Below are 11,907 nucleotides of genomic sequence, written 5' to 3'. Positions count from 1 at the left end.
TTATGGGCTTTATTATACACTTTTATATTATTTTTGGGACTAACCTATTAACCGGAGGCCCAGCCCAAATTGTTGTTTTCTTGCCTATTTCAGTATTTCGAAGAAAAGGAATATCAAACGGAGTCCAAACGGAATGAAACCTTTGGGAGAGTTATTTTTGGAACGGAAGCAATCCAGGAGACTTGGAGTAGACGTTAGGGAAGCTTCGAGGTGGCCACGAAATAGGGAGGCGCGCCCCCACCCTCGTGGGCCCCTCATGGTTCCCCTGACCGACTTATTTCGCTTATATATATCAATATACCCTAAAAACATCGGGGGACACAATAGATCGGGAGTTTCGCCGCCATAAGCCTTCGTAGCCACTGAAAACCAATCTAGACCCGTTCCGGCACCTTGCCGGAGGGGGGAATCCCTCTCCGGTGGCCATCTTCATCATCCCGGCGCTCTCCATGATGAGGAGGGAGTAGTTCACCCTCGGGGCTGAGGGTATGTACCAGTAGCTATGTGTTTGATCTCTCTGTCTCGTGTTCTTGAGGTGGTACGATCTTGACGTATCGTGAGCTTTGCTATTATAGTTGGATCTTATGATGTTTCTCCCCCTCTACTCTCTTGAGATGGATTGAGTTTTCCCTTTGAAGTTATCTTATCGGATTGAGTCTTTAAGGATTTGAGAATACTTGTTGTATGTCTTGCATGTGCTTATCTGTGGTGACAATGGGATATCACGTGATCCACTTGATGTATGTTTTGGTGATCAACTTGCGAGTTCCGTGACCTCGTGAACTTATGCATAGGGGTTGGCACACGTTTTCGTCTTGACTCTCCGGTAGAAACTTGGGGCACTCTTTGAAGTTCTTTGTGTTGGTTGAATAGATGAATCTGAGATTGTGTGATGCATATCATATAATCATACCCACGGATACTTGAGGTGACATTGGAGTATCTAGGTGACATTAGGGTTTGGTTGATTTGTGTCTTAAGGTGTTATTCTAGTACGAACTCTAGGATAGATTGAACGGAAAGAATAGCTTCGTATTATTTTACTATGGACTCTTGAATAGATCGACCAGAAAGGATAACTTTGAGGTGGTTTCGTACCCTACCATAATCTCTTCGTTTGTTCACTGCTATTAGTGACTTTGGAGTGACTCTTTGTTGCATGTTGAGGGATAGTTATATGATCAAATTATGTTATTATTGTTGAGAGGACTTGCACTAGTGAAAGTATGAACCCTAGGCCTTGTTTCAACACATTGCAATACCGTTTGTGCTCACTTTTATCATTAGTTACCTTGCTATTTTTATATTTTCAGATTACAAAAACCTTTATCTACCATCCATATTGCACTTGTATCACCATCTCTTCACCGAACTAGTGCACCTATACAATTTACCATTGTATTGGGTGTGTTGGGGACACAAGAGACTCTTTGTTATTTGGTTGCAGGGTTGTTTGAGAGAGACCATCTTCATCCTACGCCTCCCATGGATTGATAAACCTTAGGTCATCCACTTGAGGGAAATTTTGCTACTGTCCTACAAACCTCTGCACTTGGAGGCCCAACAACGTCTACAAGAAGAAGGTTGTGTAGTAGATATCAAGTTCTTTTCTGGCGCCGTTGCCGGGGAGGTTAGCGCTTGAAGGTATATCTTTAGATCTTGCAATCAAATATTTTAGTTTCTTGTTTTATCACTAGTTTAGTTTATAAAAGGAAATTACAAAAAAATGGAATTAACTTTGCCTCATACGCTTCATCTTTTTAATATCTTTCGTGAGAATGATGGAAAGGAAAATTGTGCTCAAATGCTAGAAGAAGAAGTCTACAAAATGTTTGGCACTAAATCTTTGAATGATGAGCATGATTGCAATGTTGTTAGTATGAACTCCTTGAATATCCATATTACTAATGATGATTGCACCAATCATGATGAAAATGTCTCTTATAAGCATGTCAACTTTTGTGGAGTGCATAGAGTTTGCAAGTACACACCAAACAGGGAATATATATTTTGCAAGAGGCATAAGTATTTAGAAACTAGATGGTCGCAAGAAAGGCTAGATGTTTGTGCTGAAAATTTAAAATTTCTTCACCATACTTGTGAACTTTTCAATGAACATGGTCATTTAAATCTCAAATTCAAATTGTTTCATGATCGTATCGTGTCCAAAAATTGTGATGATTTGATTTCCCTTGCACATCATAATTAACTTAGTTTGCTTTTGGGTTATGAAGAAATGAAACGTATAACTAAGCATATTCCAGAATATAACCTTGAGAAATTCCTCGATATTGATCTAGAAGAAATTTTTATGTATTGTGCGGTGAATTGCATTGAAAATCCTTATATTGCCAATTACATAAAGAAAACAAAACAAATAGAGGATGAAGAGAATACTAATGAAAGGGAAGAGGCTTCCCAGTATCCTCCTATTATTTCTTATGATGAATCAGGTAACGAAGAGGAGCCTTCTATTCAACATATCTCATCAATAAGGAGCTCCGAAAAGAGGATTAAACCCACACATAATGTGAAGATGAAAAAGAAAAGGCAGAGAAGTAAAGGTAAAGATGTATCCCTTCCAAATGATGTTGCCCCTATTACTCATTGTGATGATGATAATTGCTATACCATTGGTGATATCCATACTATTAATGATGAGAGTGATTATGCTTATGATATGAAAAGGCCCAAGCTTGGGGATGCTATGTTTGATGAGAATGACATGTTTGAGAATATATTTGCTGCAATTAATGTTTGTCCTAGGCTTGGGGATGCTATGTTTAATGAAGATGATATATCTAGCCTCCCAAGTTTTGATATGCAAATTTGTTATGATGATAGCATGCCTCCTACTTATGATGATTATATTGATGAAAGTGGGTTTGGAAGAGTGTCAACTTTAGGAAGTAATGATCCCACTATTTTGTAGAATGTTGAATCTTATTGTGATAATTATGAAAGTGGAATTGGAGAGGTCATGACTTTATTTAGTAATGATTCCACTATCTTGGAAGAGGTTTCAATTGATTATGATGAGAACAAAGTTGCTACCTATGATGATTATTGTGATGACACTTATGCTATAAAAAGTAGAGATGATTATATTTATAAAACTTGTCATGATTATCATTACCCTTTTTCTGAACATTACTCCTTTAATGTGGAAACAATTTATAGTATTCGAGTTTCTTATGATACTCCCACTATTCTGATTGAGAAGAATCTTGCTTATGTGGAGAGTAGTAAATTTTCTATGCTTGTAGATCATGAAAAGAATGCTTTATGTGATGGTTATATTGTTGAATTCATTCATGATGCTACTTAAAATTATTATGAGGGAGGAACATATGCTTGTAGGAATTACAATAATATCAAGTTTCCTCTCTATGTGCTTAAAGTTTTGAAGTTATGCTTGTTTTGCCTTCCTATGCTAGTTGATTATTGTTCCCATAAGTTGTTTGCTCACAAAATCCCTATTCATAGGAAGTGGGTTATACTTAAATGTGCTAGTCGTATTATTCATGATGCTCTCTTTATATTTCAATTCTTATCTTTTATGTGAGCATCATTGAAATCATCATGCCTAGCTAGAGGCGTTAAACGATAGCGCTTGTTGGGAGGCAACCCAACTTTATTTTTGTTCCTTGCTTTTTGCTTCTGTTTAGTAATAAATAATTTAGCTAGCATCTGTTATGATTGAGTTTTTATGTTTTAATTAGTGTTTGTGCCAAGTAGAACCTTTGGGAAGACTTGGGGAAAGTCTTTGCGATCTTGCTGTAAAAAACAGAAACTTTAGTGCTCACGAGAATTGCTGCCATTTTTTATTAGAGAGTTCTATCTAGTTAATTATTTTTTAGGATGATTAATAGATAAATTTCTCATGTCCAGAAATTTATTTTAGAATTTATGGGGTTCCATAAGTATACGTTTGATCCACATTACTACAGACTGTTCTGTTTTTGACAGATTCTGTTTTCTATGTGTTGTTTGCTTATTTTGATGAATCTATGAGTAGTATCGGAGGGTATGAACCATAGAGAAATTGTAATACATTATAAATTACACCAATATGAATTTATAATGAGTTCATTACAGTACCTTGAAGTGGTGGTTTGTTTTCTTATACTAACGGAGCTTACGAGTTTTCTGTTAAGTTTTGTGTTGTGAAGTTTTCAAGTTTTGGGTAAAGATTCGATGGACTATGGAATAAGGAGTGGAAAGAGCCTAAGCTTGGGGATGCCCAAGGCACCCCAAGGTAATATTCAAGTACAACCAAGATCCTAAGCTTGGGGATGCACCGGATGGCATCTCCTCTTTCGTCTTCGTTCATCGGTAACTTTACTTGGAGCTATATTTTTATTCGCCACATGATATGTGTTTTACTTGGAGCGTCATTTTATTTTATTTTGTTTTGATTGCTGTTTGAATAAAATACCAAGATCTGAAATTCTTAAATGTTAGAGAGTCTTCACATAGTTGCATAATTATTCGACTACTCATTGATCTTCACTTATATCTTTCGGAGTAGTTTGTCATTTGCTCTAGTGCTTCACTTATATCCTTTTAGAGCATGGTGGTGGTTATATTTTATAGAAATAATTGATCTCTGATGCTTCACTTATATTATTTTGAGAGTCCTAAACAGGATGGTAATTTGCTTTGGTTATGAAACTAGTCCTAATATGATGGGCATCCAAGATGGACTTTCATATAGCGTGCATTGAATACTATGAGAAGTTTGATACTTGGTAATTGTTTTGAGATATGGAGATGGTGATATTAGAGTCATGCTAGTTGAGTAGTTGTGAATTTGAGAAATACTTGTGTTGAAGTTTGTGATTCCCGTAGCATGCACGTATGGTGAACCGTTATGTGATGAAGTCGGAGCATGATTTATTTATTGATTGTCTTCCTTATGAATGCGGTCGGGGACGAGCGATGGTCTTTTCCTACCAATCAATCCCCCTAGGAGCATGCGCATAGTACTTTGTTTAGATAACTAATAGATTTTTGCAATAAGTATGTAAGTTCTTTATGACTAATGTTGAGTACATGGATTATACGCACCCTCACCCTTCCACATTTGCTAGCCTCTCTAGTACCGCGCAACTTTCGCCGGTACCATAAACCCACCATATACCTTCCTCAAAACAGCCACCATACCTACCTATTATGGCATCTCCATAGCCATTCTGAGATATATTGCCATGCAACTTTCCACTGTTCCGTTTATTATGACACGCTCCATCATTGTCATATTGCTTTGCATGATCATGTAGTTGACATCGTCTTTGTGGCAAAGCCACCGTTCATAATTCTTTCATACATGTCACTCATGAGTCATTGCACATCCCGGTACACCGCCGAAGGCATTCATATAGAGTCATATCTTGTTCTATGTATCGAGTTGTAATTATTGAGTTGTAAGTAAATAAAAGTGTGATGATCATTATTATTAGAGCATTGTCCCAGTGAGGAAAGGATGATGGAGAATATGATTCCTCCACAAGTCGGGATGAGACTTCGGACGAAAAATAAAATAAAAATAAAAAAGAGGCCAAAAAAAGAAAAAAAAAGAAGGCCTAAATAAAAAATAAAAAAATAAAAAAATATGAGAGAAAAAGAGAGAAGGGGCAATGCTACTATCCTTTTACCACACTTGTGCTTCAAAGTAGCACCATGATCTTCATGATAGAGAGTCTCCTATGTTGTCACTTTCATATACTAAGTGGGAATTTTCCACTATAGAACTTGGCTTGTATATTCCAATGATGGGCTTCCTCAAAATGCCCTAGGTCTTCGTGAGCAAGCATGTTGGATGCACACCCACGTAGTTTCTTTTTGAGCTTTCATACCCTTATAGCTCTAGTGCATCCGTTGCATGGCAATCCCTACTCACTCACATTGATATCTATCAATGGGCATCTCCATAGCCCATTGATACGCCTAGTTGATGTGAGACTATCTTCTCCCTTTTTGTCTTCTCCACAACCACCATTCTATTCCACCTATAGTGCTATGTCCATGGCTCACGCTCATGTATTGCGTGAATATTGAAAAAGTTTGAGAACATGAAAAGTATGAAACAATTGCTTGGCTTGTCATTGGGGTTGTGCATGATTTAAATATTTTGTGTGATGAAGATAGATCATAGCTAGACTATATGATTCTGTAGGGATAACTTTCTTTTGCCATGTTATTTTGAGAAGACATGATTACTTTGTTAGTATGCTTGAAGTATTATTATGTTTATGTCAATATTAAACTTTTGTCTTGAATCTTACGGATCTGAATATTCTTGCCACAATAAAGAAGATTACATAGATAAATATGTTAGGTAGCATTCCACATCAAAAATTCTGTTTTTATCATTTACCTACTCGAGGACGAGCAGGAATTAAGCTTGGGGATGCTGACACGTCTCTAACGTATCTATAATTTTTTATTGTTCCATGCTATTATATTATCTGTTTTGGATGTTTATGGGCTTTATCATACACTTTTATATTTTTTTTGGGACTAACCTATTAACTGGAGGCCCAGCCAAAATTGTTGTTTTCTTGCCTATTTTAGTATTTCGAAGAAAAGTAATATCAAACGGAGTCCAAACAGAATGAAACCTTCGGGAGAGTTATTTTTGGAACGGAAGCAATCCAGGAGACTTGGAGTAGGCGCCAGGGAAGCTTCAAGGTGGCCACGAGGCAGGGAGGCGCGCCTGCCCCCTGGGAACGCCCCCACCCTCGTGGGCCCATCGTGGCTCCCCTGACCGACTTCTTTCGCCTATATATATCAATATACCCTAAAAACATCAGGGAACACAATAGATCAGGAGTTCCGCCGCCACAAGCCTCCGTAGCCACCGAAAACCAATCTAGACCTGTTCCGGCACCCTGCCGGAGGGGTGAATCCCTCTCCGGTGGCCATCTTCATCGTCCCGGCGCTCTCCATGATGAGGAGGGAGTAGTTCACCCTCGGTCCTGAGGGTATGTACCAGTAGCTATGTGTTTGATCTCTCTCTCTCTCGTGTTCTTGAGGTGGTACGATCTTGATGTATCGCGAGCTTTGCTATTATAGTTGGATCTTATGATGTTTCTCCCCCTCTACTCTCTTGTTATGGATTGAGTTTTCCCTTTGAAGTTATCTTATCGGATTGAGTCTTTAAAGATTTAAGAACAATTGATGTATGTCTTGCATGTGCTTATCTGTGGTGACAATGGGATATCACGTGATCCATTTGATGTATGTTTTGGTGATCAACTTGCGAGTTCCATGACCTCGTGAACTTATGCATAGGGGTTGGCACACAATTTCGTCTCGACTCTCCGGTAGAAACTTTGGGGCACTCTTTGAAGTTCTTTGTGTTGGTTGAATAGATGAATCTGAGATTGTGTGATGCATATCGTATAATCATACCGACGGATACTTGAGGTGACATTGGAGTATCTAGGTGACATTAGGGTTTAGTTGATTTGTGTCTTAAGGTGTTATTCTAGTACGAACACTAGGATAGATTTAACGGAAAGAATAGCTTCGTGTTATTTTACTACGGACTCTTGAATAGATCGATCAGAAAGGATGACTTTGAGGTGGTTCCGTACCCTATCATAATCTCTTCGTTTGTTCACCGCTATTAGTGACTTTGGAGTGACTCTTTGTTGCATGTTGAGGGATAGTTATATGATCCAATTATGTTATTATTTTTTAGAGGACTTGCACTAGTGAAAGAATGAACCCTAGGCCTTGTTTCAACGCATTTTCAGATTACAAAAACCTTTTTCTACCATCCATATTGCACTTGTATCACCATCTCTTCGCTGAACTAGTGCACCTATACAATTTACCATTGTATTGGGTGTGTTAGGGACACAAGAGACTCTTTGTTATTTGGTTGCAGGGTTGTTTGAGAGACACCATCTTCATCCTATGCCTCCCACAGATTGATAAACCTTAGGTCATCCACTAGAGGGAAATTTGCTACTGTCCTACAAACCTCTGCACGTGGAGTCCCAACAATGTCTACAAGAAAAAGGTTGTGTAGTAGACATCAAATTCCTCACTAAAGAATTCAGAAAAATCGCCTGTTAACCCCCCCTCTAGTCGACTTAACGCATGTTCAATTGGTATCAAAGCAAGGTACTCCCTTGTTCTGTGTGATTTTAGTTTAACCACATGGAGTTTTAGTTATGTCGACCGCAGGTATGATCAAAGTCTTTGCTGGGTGTCCTACCTTCGATGGGACGGACTACCCCTACTGGAAGAATAAGATGCGAATGCATCTTGAGGCAATTGAGAACAATCTCTGGTACGTTGTGGAAAATGGTGTTCCCTCTGTCACTCCTACCATCAACGCTGCTGACGTGAAGACATTCAAGCAACTCGACTCTCAAGCAAAGAACATCATATGTGGCCATCAGAGCAAAGGGCAGTATGGCAGAGTGAGTGCTTTGGAGACATCAAAACTTATCTGGGATAGGCTATCCAAGATCAATGAAGGAGTCTCAACACAGCATGACTATCGAGTTGACGTTCTTCACAATCTCTTCAACCACTTCAAAAGACACGACAATGAAAATGTTCAGCAAACCTTCGATCGCCTCACTGACATTTCAAATGAGCTTCAAGCACTTGGTGCCACTGACATCACCGACCACGAGGTGTTGAATAAATTGCTTCGATCGCTTGATTCCTCATTTGACACCCTTGAAGTGATGATACAAGAACGTGGAGACTACAAGTCACTTGATCCCGCTGATATCCTCGAGAGGCTAAACACTCATGATTTCCAGCTTGCTGAGAAGAGAGATCTCTATGGACCGGGCTATGGTAGATCACGTGCTCTGAAGGCCAAGGCAGTGTCTGAATCTGAAGGTGATGATTCTGGTAGCAGCCTTGGTGATCCTGAAGAACTGAGCCAGGAGCTAGCAATGCTCATGAGGAAATTCCAGAAGTTCTCAAGATGTGGTTGCTTTGGAAAATCCTTGAGAAGTGATGACCTAAGATCAGATTCCTCATCCCATGATTACAAGAAGAGACTTTGCCACAAATGCAAGAAACCCGATCACCACATTCAAGATTGTCCTCAGTGGGAAAAGGAATAAAAGAAGAAGAAGTACAAGGACTACAGTTCTGATGATTCAAAGAAGAAGAAGAGATCTTCAAAGTCCTCTTCATCAAAATCCTCAAGGTCTTCATATCACAAGAAGAGCAGCTCCAAGAAGGCTCGGGCATTCATTGGCAAGGAAATGGACTCTAATGCTGAATATGAGGAAAATGAGGAAGATGAGGCATCAGAGGAGTCAGACTCTGGTGTGGCGAGCCTAGCCCTCGCTACTATGTTCGTCAGCAAGTCGCACTTCAACATTGAGGAAAATGACCTCCCCAACACTGCTGACGACGGCGATGATGATTACACTCCCACCTATTGCTTCATGGCAAAAGGTACAAATGTACTCAAATATCCCTCCTCTGAATCAAGTGAGGATGAATCTGATGAAAACCTCAAGCCTAGCTATTCTAAACTTGCTAAGATTGCTGTGAAATAACAAAAGATTCTTGAAAAGGTTCAAAATATGCTAGACAAAAGCGATGATATGTTGGGTGAAGAAATGGATCGCACTAAAACTTTGACTGAAAGTCTTCAGAGACTTCAGACTAAGTTTGACAATCTTTAGAGTCATCATAACACTCTCTTATCTGATCATGAGAAGCTTTCTTATGAATTTCTTCAAAGAAAGCAAGACCTTGAGCAGCTAAGGGGGAGTTATGAAGATCTTCAGAAGGAGCGTGATTTATTACTTTCTCAACAAATCAGTGTTGCTCAGGAAGAATTTAATCCTCCATGTTTGAAGTGCATTGAACGAGAATCTGCTAATTCTTCACCTAAAAGTTCAAATGCTTCTATTGCTGCAAATTCTTCAACTGTCTCTGCTATCACTAATTACTCATCTGAGGATGCTGCAAGTATCACTGACCATGCAGGGGTTGAAGGAATTGTATGTGACAGGCATGTACAAAAGCCTCAAAGGGCATCAGGCACTTTGTGATGTGCTTAAAAAGCAAATCCTCAACCGAAACCTAAGGAAAGAGGGTATTGCCTTTGAGAGGAAACTCAATGCTGATGGGACCTACTAGAAACCTGAGCAGTATTCTAAAACCTCATGGGTTGCTGCAAAGGGACCTTTAGTGGATCCATCTACCTTATCTGGCTTTACATGTGAATCTTCATATTCATCTAATGAGTCATTTGACTCCAATTATAAACTGTTCAAAAATCAGAATGGTGAAGTATTTGCTAGATATGTTGGCACTAACTGCAGGAACGGTCCTCCTATGAAGAAAATCTGGGTTCCCAAAAGGTGCCTTGAAAGTCTTCAAGTGAATGTCATCATGACACCACCTGTGAAGAACAGTAACCCTAGATCCAATTCGTCATATGGATCCAAGTCCTCAGATGGACCAAATTCCTGACATGGATCAAATTCTTCATTTGAACATCATCGTGCTAACCCTTCTGTTTTGCAGGGAAGATCTGAGGGCTATGAATATGTGCATTATTCTTCAAACCATTATGTTCATAAGTTCTCAAAGAATTTCTCCGCTTATTCATATGCTTACTCTAACCCCTCTTATGTGAAATGAAGTGGATTGGCTTCAATGCCACCTTTCTCTTATGGAGCTCGCATAATGATGAACTCTTTGCCACCCTCCAAATGTGGGTGGTGAAGAAAAAGAACTAATATCTTATGCAGGGTCAGGTGTCCAGACGAACTTAAACATCTGAAGAATTTGCTGGAGACCTGAATATGCTTGAAAGGATGCAAGCTAATCATGAAGAAATGTTTTTCATCTCTCACGTCCTCATATTACTATATGTGTTCTCTTACCTGATGAAATTGATGTCATATTCTTCACTGTTGAAGTATATGAGTTCGTAAGATGCACTAATTCATCTGCAGGATGATCAACCCAAAGCCACTGAGTGGGTCCTCGATAGTGGATGTACAAATCACATGACTGGTGATAGGAGCTTATTGATGGACACTGCTTTATCTCCATCGCATCTGAAGCATATCACCTACGCTGACAAAGGCAAAAGCAAGGTATTGGTTCTAGGTAAGGTTGCAATCTCAAAGGATCGACACATGAACAAAGTCATGCTTGTCGAGTCCTTAGGGTTCAAGCTCATGTCTATCTCAATGCTTTGTGATCTTGATATGGTTGTTGTCTTTGGAAAGTATCATTGTGTTGCGATCATGGAAGCTGACAATTCCAAAGTCTTCGAAGGCTTTAGGAGAGGAGATTTTTATATTGTTGATTTCTCTACAGGACCAAAACATGCTAAATGTCTACTTGCAAAAGCTTCAGAAGGCTGGCTGTGGCATCGACGACTTGGTCATGCTGGCATGAGGAACTTGCACACGCTCGTGAAGAAGAAGCATGTCATTGGCATCAAGGGTGTAAAATTACTCAAGGATCGTCTGTGTGGAGCTTGTGAAGCTGGAAAGATGACCAAGGTCAAGCATCCCTCAAAGACCATCATGACTACCACTCGTCCATTTGAATTGCTTCACATGGATCTCTTTGGCCCTACTCATTATGCCACATTTACTAATGCTGCATCTTTATATGGCTTTGTCATTGTTGATGACTATTCTCGTTATACATGGTTGCATATCATCACTTACAAAACTGAAGCGTAGGAAGTCTTCAAACGATTTTCCTTGAGGGCTTCAACCAACTTTGGTGTGAAGATCAAGCACATCAGAAGTGACAACGGAACTGAGTTCAAGAATACTGGTCTTGATGACTATCTTGATGAACTTGGTATTACTCACGAGTTATCTGTTCCTTGTACTCCTCAGCAGAATGGCATCATGGAGCGCAAGAACAGGACTCTTGTTGAGA

The sequence above is a fragment of the Triticum urartu genome, chromosome 2 (genome assembly GCF_003073215.2).
Source record: "Triticum urartu cultivar G1812 chromosome 2, Tu2.1, whole genome shotgun sequence".
Lineage (NCBI taxonomy): Eukaryota > Viridiplantae > Streptophyta > Magnoliopsida > Poales > Poaceae > Triticum > Triticum urartu.
The sequence above is the reverse complement of the archived record's forward strand: the minus strand, read 5'-3'. Positions refer to the sequence as shown.